Here is a 15,186-nt window from a genome sequence, read left to right on the forward strand (position 1 = left end):
AAGGGGGGGTTAGGGTTTACAGGGGGTGAGGGTTTACAGGGGGGTTAGGGTTTACAGGGGGGGTTAGGGTTTACAGGGGGTTAGGGTTTACAGGGGGGTTAGGGTTTACAGGGGGTGAGGGTTTACAGGGGGTTAGGGTTTACAGGGGGGGTTAGGGTTTACAGGGGGGTTAGGGTTTACAGGGGGTTAGGGTTTACAGGGGGGTTAGGGTTTACAGGGGGGGTTAGGGTTTACAGGGGGGGTTAGGGTTTACAGGGGGGTGAGGTTTACAGGGGGGGTTAGGGTTTACAGGGGGTTAGGGTTTACAGGGGGGGTTAGGGTTTACAGGGGGGTTAGGGTTTACAGGGGGGGTTAGGTTTACAGGGGGTTAGGGTTTACAGGGGGGGTTAGGGTTTACAGGGGGGGTGAGGGTTTACAGGGGGGGTTAGGGTTTACAGGGGGTGAGGGTTTACAGGGGGGGTTAGGGTTTACAGGGGGGGTTAGGGTTTACAGGGGGTTAGGGTTTACAGGGGGGTTAGGGTTTACAGGGGGTTAGGGTTTACAGGGGGGTTCGGGTTTACAGGGGGGTTAGGGTTTACAGGGGGTTAGGGTTTACAGGGGGTTAGGGTTTACAGGGGGGGTTAGGGTTTACAGGGGGGGTGAGGGTTTACAGGGGGTGAGGGTTTACAGGGGGGGTTAGGGTTTACAGGGGGGGTTAGGGTTTACAGGGGGTTAGGGTTTACAGGGGGTGAGGGTTTACAGGGGGGTTAGGGTTTACAGGGGGGGTTAGGGTTTACAGGGGGGGTTAGGGTTTACAGGGGGGTTAGGGTTTACAGGGGGGGTTAGGGTTTACAGGGGGTTAGGGTTTACAGGGGGGTTAGGGTTTACAGGGGGTGAGGGTTTACAGGGGGGGTTAGGGTTTACAGGGGGGGTTAGGGTTTACAGGGGGGTTAGGGTTTACAGGGGGGTTAGGGTTTACAGGGGGGTTAGGGTTTACAGGGGGGTTAGGGTTTACAGGGGGTGAGGGTTTACAGGGGGGTTAGGGTTTACAGGGGGGGTTAGGGTTTACAGGGGGTTAGGGTTTACAGGGGGGTTAGGGTTTACAGGGGGTGAGGGTTTACAGGGGGGGTTAGGGTTTACAGGGGGGGTTAGGGTTTACAGGGGGGTTAGGGTTTACAGGGGGTTAGGGTTTACAGGGGGGGTGAGGGTTTACAGGGGGTTAGGGTTTACAGGGGGGGTTAGGGTTTACAGGGGGGTTAGGGTTTACAGGGGGGGTTAGGGTTTACAGGGGGTTAGGGTTTACAGGGGGGGTGAGGGTTTACAGGGGGGTTAGGGTTTACAGGGGGGGTTAGGGTTTACAGGGGGTTAGGGTTTACAGGGGGGGTGAGGGTTTACAGGGGGTTAGGGTTTACAGGGGGGGTTAGGGTTTACAGGGGGTGAGGGTTTACAGGGGGTTAGGGTTTACAGGGGGGTTAGGGTTTACAGGGGGGGTTAGGGTTTACAGGGGGTTAGGGTTTACAGGGGGGGTTAGGGTTTACAGGGGGGGTTAGGGTTTACAGGGGGTTAGGGTTTACAGGGGGTTAGGGTTTACAGGGGGTTAGGGTTTACAGGGGGTTAGGGTTTACAGGGGGTTAGGGTTTACAGGGGGTTAGAGTTTACAGGGGGTTAGGGTTTACAGGGTGTTAGGGTTTACAGGGGGGTTAGGGTTTACAGGGGGGGTGAGGGTTTACAGGGGGGTTAGGGTTTACAGGGGGGGGTGAGGGTTTACAGGGGGGTGAGGGTTTACAGGGGGTAGGGTTTAAAGGGGGGTGAGGGTTTACAGGGGTTAGGGTTTACAGGGGGTGAGGGTTTACAGGGGGTAGGGTTTAAAGGGGGGTGAGGGTTTACAGGGGGTTAGGGTTTACAGGGGGTGAGGGTTTACAGGGGGTTAGAGTTTACAGGGGGTGAGGGTTTACAGGGGGGTTAGGGTTTACAGGGGGGTTAGGGTTTACAGGGGGTTAGGGTTTACAGGGGGTTAGAGTTTACAGGGGGTTAGGGTTTACAGGGGGGTTTGGGTTTACAGGGGGGTTAGGGTTTACAGGGGGGTGAGGGTTTACAGGGGGTTAGGGTTTACAGGGGGTAGGGTTTAAAGGGGGGGTTAGGGTTTACAGGGGGTTAGGGTTTACAGGGGGTTAGAGTTTACAGGGGGTTAGGGTTTACAGGGGGGTTTGGGTTTACAGGGGGGTTAGGGTTTACAGGGGGGTGAGGGTTTACAGGGGGGGTTAGGGTTTACAGGGGGTTAGGGTTTACAGGGGGGTGAGGGTTTACAGGGGGGGTTAGGGTTTACAGGGGGGTGAGGGTTTACAGGGGGGGTTAGGGTTTAGTCTGTGACATAAGAGGGACGACGACTCACTCAGAGGGACTTTAGAAAATAACTCGTTCAAATTACAAATGACAAAAAGTGACGAAAAAATGATGAAAAAATGATGAAAGTTTGATAAAAATTTGACAAAGACAAAAAAAATTACAAAAATATGACAAAAAACGAAAGAAAAATTGATAAAAAATTGAAAAAAAAGACCAAAAATGTGACAAAAAAATTACTAAAATGTAACAAAAAATGACAAAAAATTGATAAAAAAAAATTGAAAAGAAAAAAAAATGTGACAAAAAATTACAGAAACAGGACAAAAATTTGATAAAAATTTGAAAAAAATTTGATAAAAATTTGACAAAAAATTTACAAAAAATATATTTATTTTTTTTACTAAAATTTGACAAAAAAATGACCAAAAGGGGGGTTAGGGTTTACAGGGGGTTCGGGTTTAGTCTGTGACATAAGAGAGACGAACACTCACTCAGAGGGACTTTAGAAAATAACTAGTTCAAATTACAGAAGCGCGGCCGTGGGTCTTGTTCACTATATAAATACGTTATATATATATATTATATTCCTATAGCGCGGGCTGGGTCTTGTTTACTATATAGATAAGTTATATATATTATATTCCTACAGTGCGGGCGTGGGTCTTGGTTCTTGTTTTTTTTTTTACAAAAATGTGACAAAAAATTACAAAAACAGGACAAAAATGTGATAAAAATTTGACAAAAAATGACCAAAAGGGGGGTTAGGGTTTACAGGGGGGTTAGGGTTTACAGGGGGGTTAGGGTTTACAGGGGGGTTAGGGTTTACAGGGGGGTTAGGGTTTACAGGGGGGTTAGGGTTTACAGGGGGGTTTGGGTTTACAGGGGGGTTAGGGTTTACAGGGGGGGTGAGGGTTTACAGGGGGGTGAGGGTTTACAGGGGGTGAGGGTTTACAGGGGGGTGAGGGTTTACAGGGGGGTGAGGGTTTACAGGGGGGTGAGGGTTTACAGGGGGGTGAGGGTTTACAGGGGGTGAGGGTTTACAGGGGGGTGAGGGTTTACAGGGGGTGAGGGTTTACAGGGGGGTGAGGGTTTACAGGGGGTGAGGGTTTACAGGGGGTTAGGGTTTACAGGGGGTGAGGGTTTACAGGGGGTTAGAGTTTACAGGGGGTGAGGGTTTACAGGGGGGTTTGGGTTTACAGGGGGGTTAGGGTTTACAGGGGGTTAGGGTTTACAGGGGGTTAGAGTTTACAGGGGGTTAGGGTTTACAGGGGGGTTTGGGTTTACAGGGGGGTGAGGGTTTACAGGGGGTTAGGGTTTACAGGGGGTAGGGTTTAAAGGGGGGGTTAGGGTTTACAAGGGGGGTGAGGGTTTACAGGGGGTTAGGGTTTACAGGGGGGTGAGGGTTTACAGGGGGGTGAGGGTTTACAGGGGGGGTTAGGGTTTAGTCTGTGACATAAGAGGGACGACGACTCACTCAGAGGGACTTTAGAAAATAACTAGTTCAAATTACAAACGACAAAAAGTGACAAAAAAATGATGAAAAAATGACAAAAATTTGATAAAAATTTGAAAAAAAAAGACAAAAAATTTTACAAAAATATGACAAAAAATTAAAGAAAAATTGATAAAAAATTGACAAAAAAAAGGAAAAAAAATGTGACAAAAAATTACAGAAACAGGACAAAACTTTGGTAAAAATTTGACAAAAATTTGATTAAAAATTGACCAAAATAGACAAAAAGTTGACAAAAAAATTACTAAAATTTAACAAAAAATTGACTAAAAAATGATTATTTTTTTTACTAAAATGTGACAAAAAAATTACTAAACAATTACAAAAATGTGATAAAAATTTGACAAAAAATGACCAAAAGGCGGGTTAGGGTTTACAGGGGGTTAGGGTTTAGTCTGTGACATAAGAGAGACGACGACTCACTCAGAGGGACTTTAGAAAATAACTAGTTCAAATTACAGAAGCGCGGCCGTGGGTGTTGTTTACTATATAAATAGGTTATATATATATATTATATTCCTATAGCGCGGGCTGGGTCTTGTTTACTATATAGATAAGTTATATATATTATATTCCTACAGCGCGGGCGTGGGCCGCACCGGGACCTTCATCGTCCTGGACCGGGTCCTGCAGCAGCTCGACTCCAGAGACTGTGTGGACGTTTACGGCTGCGTGTTCGACCTGAGGCTTCACCGCTCACACATGGTGCAGACGGAGGTGAGAGAGACTATAACACACCACCAGAGGGCGCTGTAGGCTCTCACATGGTGCAGACGGAGGTGAGACAGACTATAACACACCACCAGAGGGCGCTGTAGACTCTCACATGGTGCAGACGGAGGTGAGAGAGACTATAACACACCACCAGAGGGCGCTGTAGGCTCTCACATGGTGCAGACGGAGGTGAGACAGACTATAACACACCACCAGAGGGCGCTGTAGGCTCTCACATGGTGCAGACGGAGGTGAGACAGACTATAACACACCACCAGAGGGCGCTGTAGGCTCTCACATGGTGCAGACGGAGGTGAGAGACTATAACACACCACCAGAGGGCGCTGTAGACTCACACATGGTGCAGACGGAGGTGAGAGACTATAACACACCACCAGAGGGCGCTGTAGGCTCTCACATGGTGCAGACGGAGGTGAGAGAGACTATAACACACCACCAGAGGGCGCTGTAGGCTCACACATGGTGCAGACGGAGGTGAGAGAGACTATAACACACCACCAGAGGGCGCTGTAGGCTCTCACATGGTGCAGACGGAGGTGAGAGAGACTATAACACACCACCAGAGGGCGCTGTAGGCTCTCACATGGTGCAGACGGAGGTGAGAGAGACTATAACACACCACCAGAGGGCGCTGTAGGCTCTCACATGGTGCAGACGGAGGTGAGAGAGACTATAACACACCACCAGAGGGCGCTGTAGGCTCTCACATGGTGCAGACGGAGGTGAGAGAGGCTATAACACACCACCAGAGGGCGCTGTAGGCTCTCACATGGTGCAGACGGAGGTGAGAGAGGCTATAACACACCACCAGAGGGCGCTGTAGGCTCACACATGGTGCAGACGGAGGTGAGAGAGACTATAACACACCACCAGAGGGCGCTGTAGGCTCTCACATGGTGCAGACGGAGGTGAGAGAGACTATAACACACCACCAGAGGGCGCTGTAGGCTCTCACATGGTGCAGACGGAGGTGAGAGAGACTATAACACACCACCAGAGGGCGCTGTAGGCTCTCACATGGTGCAGACGGAGGTGAGAGACTATAACACACCACCAGAGGGCGCTGTAGGCTCTCACATGGTGCAGACGGAGGTGAGAGAGACTATAACACACCACCAGAGGGCGCTGTAGGCTCTCACATGGTGCAGACGGAGGTGAGAGACTATAACACACCACCAGAGGGCGCTGTAGGCTCACACATGGTGCAGACGGAGGTGAGAGAGACTATAACACACCACCAGAGGGCGCTGTAGGCTCTCACATGGTGCAGACGGAGGTGAGAGAGACTATAACACACCACCAGAGGGCGCTGTAGGCTCTCACATGGTGCAGACGGAGGTGAGAGAGACTATAACACACCACCAGAGGGCGCTGTAGGCTCACACATGGTGCAGACGGAGGTGAGAGAGACTATAACACACCACCAGAGGGCGCTGTAGGCTCTCACATGGTGCAGACGGAGGTGAGAGAGACTATAACACACCACCAGAGGGCGCTGTAGGCTCTCACATGGCGCAGACGGAGGTGAGAGAGACTATAACACACCACCAGAGGGCGCTGTAGACTCACACATGGTGCAGACGGAGGTGAGAGAGACTATAACACACCACCAGAGGGCGCTGTAGGCTCACACATGGTGCAGACGGAGGTGAGAGAGACTATAACACACCACCAGAGGGCGCTGTAGGCTCTCACATGGTGCAGACGGAGGTGAGAGAGACTATAACACACCACCAGAGGGCGCTGTAGGCTCTCACATGGCGCAGACGGAGGTGAGAGAGACTATAACACACCACCAGAGGGCGCTGTAGACTCACACATGGTGCAGACGGAGGTGAGAGAGACTATAACACACCACCAGAGGGCGCTGTAGGCTCTCACATGGCGCAGACGGAGGTGAGAGAGGCTATAACACACCACCAGAGGGCGCTGTAGGCTCACACATGGCGCAGACGGAGGTGAGAGAGACTATAACACACCACCAGAGGGCGCTGTAGACTCACACATGGTGCAGACGGAGGTGAGAGAGACTATAACACACCACCAGAGGGCGCTGTAGGCTCACACATGGTGCAGACGGAGGTGAGAGAGACTATAACACACCACCAAAGGGCGCTGTAGGCTCTCTGACCCCCCGCCTTAACCAAGAGCATTTTCTCCAGTTCGGCTTTGCCCAAATCTAAAAGCTTCCTGACTGGAGAGCAACACTGTAACGCCTCATTTTTTTGTTGCTTTGTCGTCACGTTTTCTTCACATTTTGTTGCTTTTCCAGCACATTTTTGTTTTTGGATGCTTTTCTTTCAACCCCTTAACTCCCGCCTGAACCGAGGGCATTTTCTCCAGTTTGGCTTTACCCCAATCCAAAAGCTTCTGGAAAAAAGGTGAGAAAATAGCAACAAAACTGAGACGAAAACAATAATGGAAATGTGACAAAAAAGTGACGAAAAAAGTGGCAAAAATGTGATAAAAATTTGACAAAAAAATGACAAAAAATCGACCAAAAAAAGACAAAAATTCATGAAAAATTGACAAAAAAATGACAAAAAATTGATTAAAAAGTGATAAAAAAAATTGACAAAAAAGTGACGAAAAAGTGACAAAAAAATGACAAAAAAGTGACAAAAAAGTGACAAAAAAATGACAAAAAATGACAAAAATTTGATAAAAATTTGATTAAAATTTGATAAAAAATTGACGAAAAAGTGACAAAAAAATGACGAAAAAGTGACAAAAAAATGACAAAAAAGTGACAAAAAAGTGCCAAAAAAGTGACAAAAAGTGACAAAAAGTGACAAAAAAATGACAAAAAAGTGACAAAAAAAGTGACAAAAAAGTGACAAAAAAGTGACAAAAAAATGACAAAAAAATGACAAAAAAATGACAAAAAAATGACAAAAAAGTGACAAAAAAGTGACAAAAAAATGACAAAAAATGACAAAAATTTGATAAAAATTTGATTAAAATTTGATAAAAAATTGACGAAAAAGTGACAAAAAAATGACGAAAAAGTGACAAAAAAATGACAAAAAAGTGACAAAAAAGTGACAAAAAAAGTGACAAAAAAGTGACAAAAAAGTGACAAAAAAGTGACAAAAAAGTGACAAAACAATGACAAAAAAGTGACAAGAAGTGACAAAAAGTGACAAAAAAATGACAAAAAAAGTGACAAAAAACTGACAAAAAACTGACAAAAAAATGACTAAAAAATGACAAAAAAATGACAAAAAAGTGACAAAAAAGTGACAAAAAAGTGACAAAAAAATGACAAAAAAGTGACAAAAAAAGTGACAAAAAAGTGACAAAAAAGTGACAAAAAAGTGACAAAAAAATGACAAAAAAGTGACAAAAAGTGACAAAAAGTGACAAAAAAATGACAAAAAAGTGACAAAAAAAGTGACAAAAAAGTGACAAAAAAGTGACAAAAAAATGACAAAAAAATGACAAAAAAATGACAAAAAAATGACAAAAAAGTGACGAAAAAGTGACAAAAAAATGACAAAAACATGACAAAAAAGTGACAAAAAAGTGACAAAAAAGTGACAAAAAAATGACAAAAAATGACAAAAATTTGATAAAAATTTGATTAAAATTTGATAAAAAATTGACCAAAAAGTGACAAAAAAATGACGAAAAAGTGACAAAAAAATGACAAAAAAGTGACAAAAAAGTGACAAAAAAAGTGACAAAAAAGTGACAAAAAAGTGACAAAAAAGTGACAAAAAAGTGACAAAAAAATGACAAAAAAATGACAAAAAGTGACAAAAAGTGACAAAAAAATGACAAAAAAGTGACAAAAAAGTGACAAAACAGTGACAAAAAAGTGACAAAAAAGTGACAAAAAAGTGACAAAAAAATGACAAAAAAATGACAAAAAAATGACAAAAAAGTGACAAAAAAGTGACAAAAAAGTGACAAAAAAATGACAAAAAAATGACAAAAAAGTGACAAAAAAAGTGACAAAAATGTGATAAAAATTTGACAAAAAAATGACAAAAAATCGACCAAAAAAAGACAAAAATTCATGAAAAATTGACAAAAAAATGACAAAAAATTGATTAAAAAGTGATAAAAAAAATTGACAAAAAAGTGACGAAAAAGTGACAAAAAACTGACAAAAAAATGACAAAAAAATGACAAAAAAATGACAAAAAACTGACAAAAAAGTGACAAAAAAGTGACAAAAAAATGACAAAAAAGTGACAAAAAAAGTGACAAAAAAGTGACAAAAAAGTGACAAAAAAATGACAAAAAAGTGACAAAAAGTGACAAAAAGTGACAAAAAAATGACAAAAAAGTGACAAAAAAAGTGACAAAAAAGTGACAAAAAAGTGACAAAAAAATGACAAAAAAATGACAAAAAAATGACAAAAAAATGACAAAAAAGTGACGAAAAAGTGACAAAAAAATGACAAAAACATGACAAAAAAGTGACAAAAAGTGACAAAAAAGTGACAAAAAAATGACAAAAAATGACAAAAATTTGATAAAAATTTGATTAAAATTTGATAAAAAATTGACCAAAAAGTGACAAAAAAATGACGAAAAAGTGACAAAAAAATGACAAAAAAGTGACAAAAAAGTGACAAAAAAAGTGACAAAAAAGTGACAAAAAAGTGACAAAAAAGTGACAAAAAAGTGACAAAAAAATGACAAAAAAATGACAAAAAGTGACAAAAAGTGACAAAAAAATGACAAAAAAGTGACAAAAAAGTGACAAAACAGTGACAAAAAAGTGACAAAAAAGTGACAAAAAAGTGACAAAAAAATGACAAAAAAATGACAAAAAAGTGACAAAAAAGTGACAAAAAAGTGACAAAAAAATGACAAAAAAATGACAAAAAAGTGACAAAAAAAGTGACAAAAAAAGTGACAAAAAAGTGACAAAAAAGTGACAAAAAAATGACAAAAAAGTGACAAAAAAAGTGACAAAAAAGTGACAAAAAAATGACAAAAAAGTGACAAAAAAGTGACAAAAAAGTGACAAAAAAATGACAAAAAATTCATAAAAATTTGATTCAAAAAATGAAAAAAAAACGACCAAAAAAAGACAAAAAAGTGACGAAAAAATGACAAAAAAATGACAAAAAAGTGACAAAAAGTGACAAAAAAATTACAAAAAAGTGACAAAAAAATGACAAAAAAGTGACAAAAAAATGACAAAAAATGACAAAAATTTGATTAAAATTTGATAAAAATGTGATAAAAATTTGACACAAAAATGACAAAAATTTGATAAAAATTTGATTTAAAAAATGACAAAAAATCGACCAAAAAAAGACAAAAAATTATGAAAAAATGACGAAAAAATGACAAAAAAAATGACAAAAAAATGACAAAAAAATGAGTTACAAAATGAGTTGAATGCCCAACAAAAAAATCATGGAAAAAAATGTGATGACGTGAGGGAAAAGATCCTCTCGGTTCAGGCGGGAGTTAAGAGGTGAAGCTTTTAGATTTGGGTAAAGCTCGGTTACACCCGGGGGTGAGGGTAAAGTGAGGGGCCAGACCGGTGGAGCCAGTGGCCCTTCTGTGCTCTTCCAGAATACAGGACATGTGACCAGTCCAGTCCCTGTAGGCTCTCACATGGTGCAGACGGAGGTGAGAGAGACTATAACACACCACCAGAGGGCGCTGTAGGCTCACACATGGTGCAGACGGAGGTGAGAGAGACTATAACACACCACCAGAGGGCGCTGTAGGCTCACACATGGTGCAGACGGAGGTGAGAGAGACTATAACACACCACCAGAGGGCGCTGTAGGCTCTCACATGGAGCAGACGGAGGTGAGAGACTATAACACACCACCAGAGGGCGCTGTAGGCTCTCACATGGTGCAGACGGAGGTGAGAGAGACTATAACACACCACCAGAGGGCGCTGTAGGCTCTCACATGGTGCAGACGGAGGTGAGAGAGACTATAACACACCACCAGAGGGCGCTGTAGGCTCACACATGGTGCAGACGGAGGTGAGAGAGACTATAACACACCACCAGAGGGCGCTGTAGGCTCTCACATGGTGCAGACGGAGGTGAGAGACTATAACACACCACCAGAGGGCGCTGTAGGCTCTCACAGGGCCGGACTGGGACTGAAAACCAGCCCTGGACTCTGGTCAGTCTGGCCCAAATTAGCGTAAATGCGACACTTCCACAAATACACATGTTAACCTCTGACCCCCCGCCTAAACCGAGAGCATTTTCTCCAGTTCGGCTTTGCCCAAATCTAAAAGCTTCTTGACTGGAGAGCAACACTGTAACGCCTCATTTTTTTGTTGCTTTTTCGTCACTTTTTCGTTGTGTTTTTTGTCACTTTTTTGTTGCTTTTTCAGCGCATTTTTGGTTTTGGATGCTTTTCTTTCAACCCCAAAAAAGTGACAAAAAAATGACAAAAAAATGACAAAAAAATGACAAAAAAATGACAAAAAAATGACAAAAAATGACAAAAAATGACAAAAAAATGACAAAAAAATGACAAAAAAATTACAAAAAGTGACAAAAAAATGACAAAAAATGACAAAAAAATTACAAAAAAGTGACAAAAAAATGACAAAAAATTACAAAAATGTGACAAAAATGTGACAAAAATGTGACAAAAAAATAACAAAAAAGTGACAAAAAAATGACAAAAAATTGACAAAAAAATGACAAAAAAATGACAAAAAAATGACAAAAAAATGACAAAAAATGACAAAAAAATGACAAAAAAATGACAAAAAAATTACAAAAAAGTGACAAAAAAATTACAAAAAAGTGACAAAAAAATGACAAAAAATTGACAAAAAAGTGACAAAAAAATGACAAAAAAATGACAAAAAAATGACAAAAATGTGACAAAAATTGACAAAAAAGTGACAAAAAAATGACAAAAAATTGACAAAAAAGTGACAAAAAAATGACAAAAAAATGACAAAAAAATGACCAAAAAAGTGACAAAAAAATGACAAAAAATTGACAAAAAAGTGACAAAAAAATGACAAAAAAATGACAAAAAAATGACAAAAAAATGACAAAAAAATGACCAAAAAAATGTCAAAAAAATGACAAAAAGTGAGAGACTATAACATACCACCAGAGGGCGCTGTAGGCTCTCACATGGTGCAGACGGAGGTGAGAGACTATAACACACCACCAGAGGGCGCTGTAGGCTCTCACATGGTGCAGACGGAGGTGAGAGACTATAACACACCACCAGAGGGCGCTGTAGGCTCTCACATGGTGCAGACGGAGGTGAGAGAGACTATAACACACCACCAGAGGGCGCTGTAGGCTCTCACATGGTGCAGACGGAGGTGAGAGAGACTATAACACACCACCAGAGGGCGCTGTAGGCTCTCACATGGAGCAGACGGAGGTGAGAGACTATAACTCACCACCAGAGGGCGCTGTAGGCTCTCACATGGTGCAGACGGAGGTGAGAGAGACTATAACACACCACCAGAGGGCGCTGTAGGCTCTCACATGGAGCAGACGGAGGTGAGAGAGACTATAACACACCACCAGAGGGCGCTGTAGGCTCTCACATGGAGCAGACGGAGGTGAGAGACTATAACTCACCACCAGAGGGCGCTGTAGGCTCACACATGGTGCAGACGGAGGTGAGAGACTATAACTCACCACCAGAGGGCGCTGTAGGCTCTCACATGGAGCAGACGGAGGTGAGAGACTATAACTCACCACCAGAGGGCGCTGTAGGCTCACACATGGAGCAGACGGAGGTGAGAGAGACTATAACACACCACCAGAGGGCGCTGTAGACTCTCACATGGTGCAGACGGAGGTGAGAGAGACTATAACACACCACCAGAGGGCGCTGTAGGCTCTCACATGGAGCAGACGGAGGTGAGAGAGACTATAACACACCACCAGAGGGCGCTGTAGGCTCTCACATGGTGCAGACGGAGGTGAGAGAGACTATAACACACCACCAGAGGGCGCTGTAGGCTCTCACATGGAGCAGACGGAGGTGAGAGAGACTATAACACACCACCAGAGGGCGCTGTAGGCTCACACATGGAGCAGACGGAGGTGAGAGAGACTATAACACACCACCAGAGGGCGCTGTAGGCTCACACATGGTGCAGACGGAGGTGAGAGAGACTATAACACACCACCAGAGGGCGCTGTAGGCTCACACATGGTGCAGACGGAGGTGAGAGAGACTATAACACACCACCAGAGGGCGCTGTAGGCTCTCACATGGAGCAGACGGAGGTGAGAGACTATAACACACCACCAGAGGGCGCTGTAGGCTCACACATGGAGCAGACGGAGGTGAGAGAGACTATAACACACCACCAGAGGGCGCTGTAGGCTCACACATGGAGCAGACGGAGGTGAGAGAGACTATAACACACCACCAGAGGGCGCTGTAGGCTCACACATGGTGCAGACGGAGGTGAGAGAGACTATAACACACCACCAGAGGGCGCTGTAGGCTCTCACATGGAGCAGACGGAGGTGACACACACTCACATAGAGCCATTATAATAACACATAGGAGAATATAATGATTACATTATGATAAGTTATTTGCTGCTCATGAGTCAGTGCGGATGTTTCTGTCTCAGGTTCAGTTCCTGTTCCTGCATCAGTGCGTCAGAGACGTCCTCAGAGCCCGGAAACTCCGAGACCAAGAAAATCTGTGTCCCATCTACGAGAACTACTCACCACACAGAGGTACTCACTCACCACACAGAGGTACTCACCACACAGAGGTACACACTCACCACAGAGGTACACACCACACAGAGGTACACACACACCACACAGCAACAAAACTGAGACGAAAACAATGATGGAAATGTGACAAAAAAGTGACGAAAAATTGATGAAAAAGTGGCAAAAAAATGACAAAAATTGGACAAAAAAAAGTTACAAAAATGTGATAAAAATTGGACAAAAAATGACAAAAAATGAACAAAATGTGATAAAAAATTGACGAAAAAGTGACAAAAAATTGAACAAAAAAAATGACAAAAAATTGGATAAAAAATGGACAAAATGTGACAAAAAAATGAACAAAAAATGAACAAAATGTGCAAAAAAAAAGACAAAAAATTAAAAAATAAAAAATAAAAAAAATGATCAAAAAATGAACAAAATGTGACAAAAAAATGACAAAAAATTGACAAAAAAATGTCAAAAAATGTGATAAAAATTGGACAAAATGTGACAAAAAAAAGACAAAAAACTATAAAAAAAATTATAAAAAATTGAAGAAAAAATGAAAAAAAATTGATAAAAAATTGGACAAAAAATGACAAAAAAAATGACACAAAATGTGATCAAAATTTACGAAAAAGTGGCAAAAATGTGACAAAAAAATGACAAAAGTTTTATAAAAAAAATTGACAAAAAAATGAAAAAAATGTGATAAAAAATGACAAAAATGGACACACAGAGGTACACACTCACCACACAGAGGTACACACTCACCATAAGTATAAGTATCCTTGTATTTGCTTTCTGATTTTGAAATCTCCTTTTCTTCCTCCACAGATTCCTTGTGCACCAGACGCTGACTCTCTGCTGCCCCCACGTGGAAACACACGGAGTCGCACCAAACGTTTCTACTAAATACAAAATATATCTATTTATGTACCAGAATATTTTTACTGAGCTGTACATACACATCTGTACGTTCCTCTGTATATAATATGTATTTATATGGAACTGTATTTAAATTATGAATATTATTACTTTTGTATCACATTACATCACTGGTATAAACAAACCGCCTCTGTCTGACTTTCATCACATTTATAATCACACCATGATGAGTTTATAAAAGGTAAAGGGTTTCAGGTCACATCACAGCGCTGAAAAGGACGATCATGTGATATAGAGGGAAAATTATTTTGTTTTTGAGTTTAACCTTGTACATGTACAGACAGATCATGGACCCAGTGACTGATATTAACCTCTTAACTCCCGACTGAACCGAGAGGAGATTTTTTTCCCCATCATTTTTTGGTGGGTGTTCAACTCATTTTGTGATTTTTTTTGTGATTTTTTGTCATTTTTTTGTCACATTTTTATCATTTTCCCCCCGTTATTTTTTAATCACATTTGTCACTTTTTTTTTTGGTCCAATTTTTATCACATTTTTGTCATTTTTTGTCAAATTTTTATCAATTTTTTCGTCCATTTTTTTAATCACTTTTGTCACATTTTCTGTCTTTTTTTGTCATTTTTTTGTCCAATTTTTATCTATATTTTTTCATCATTTTTTTTAATCACATTTGTCACTTTTTTTGTGTCCAATTTTTATCAATTTTTTTCTTCATTTTTTCGTCAATTTTTGGGTCATTTTTGTCACATTTCCATCATTGTTTTCATCAAACAAAGAGACCGAACCCGAGCTTTTCCTCTCAGCGACATTAGGGCTTTGAGTCGCTACAATTCAAAAACATGAGTGATGTCAGTAGAAAGGACTTTCCCCACATAAAACTAATGTCAGGTTTGTTGAAATTTGGTATTGCCTGTTCAGCACTTTGTAAATGTGCTTTATAAATACATTTGACCTTTAACATAAAACGTAACACGTAGCACAACGAGGCGGAGGCGTGAACCGTCCGATGAGTCCAGTTATTTCTGATAATGGACGCCTCGC

General features: G+C 41.8%; 1 long non-coding RNA gene across 1 annotated transcript; it reads left to right on the forward strand.

Annotated features, from left to right (window-relative positions):
* The first annotated feature begins 4,419 nt into the window (after window positions 1-4,419).
* Window positions 4,420-14,277, forward strand: LOC306982756. The gene is made up of 3 exons (XR_013794228.1): window positions 4,420-4,555; window positions 13,142-13,271; window positions 14,073-14,277. It is a non-coding gene; the product is annotated as an uncharacterized lncRNA (long non-coding RNA).
* The last annotated feature ends 909 nt before the right edge of the window (window positions 14,278-15,186 follow it).

Source organism: Gobius niger, assembly GCF_951799975.1.
Source record: "Gobius niger genome assembly, contig: SCAFFOLD_167, whole genome shotgun sequence".
NCBI classification, from domain to species: domain Eukaryota; kingdom Metazoa; phylum Chordata; class Actinopteri; order Gobiiformes; family Gobiidae; genus Gobius; species Gobius niger.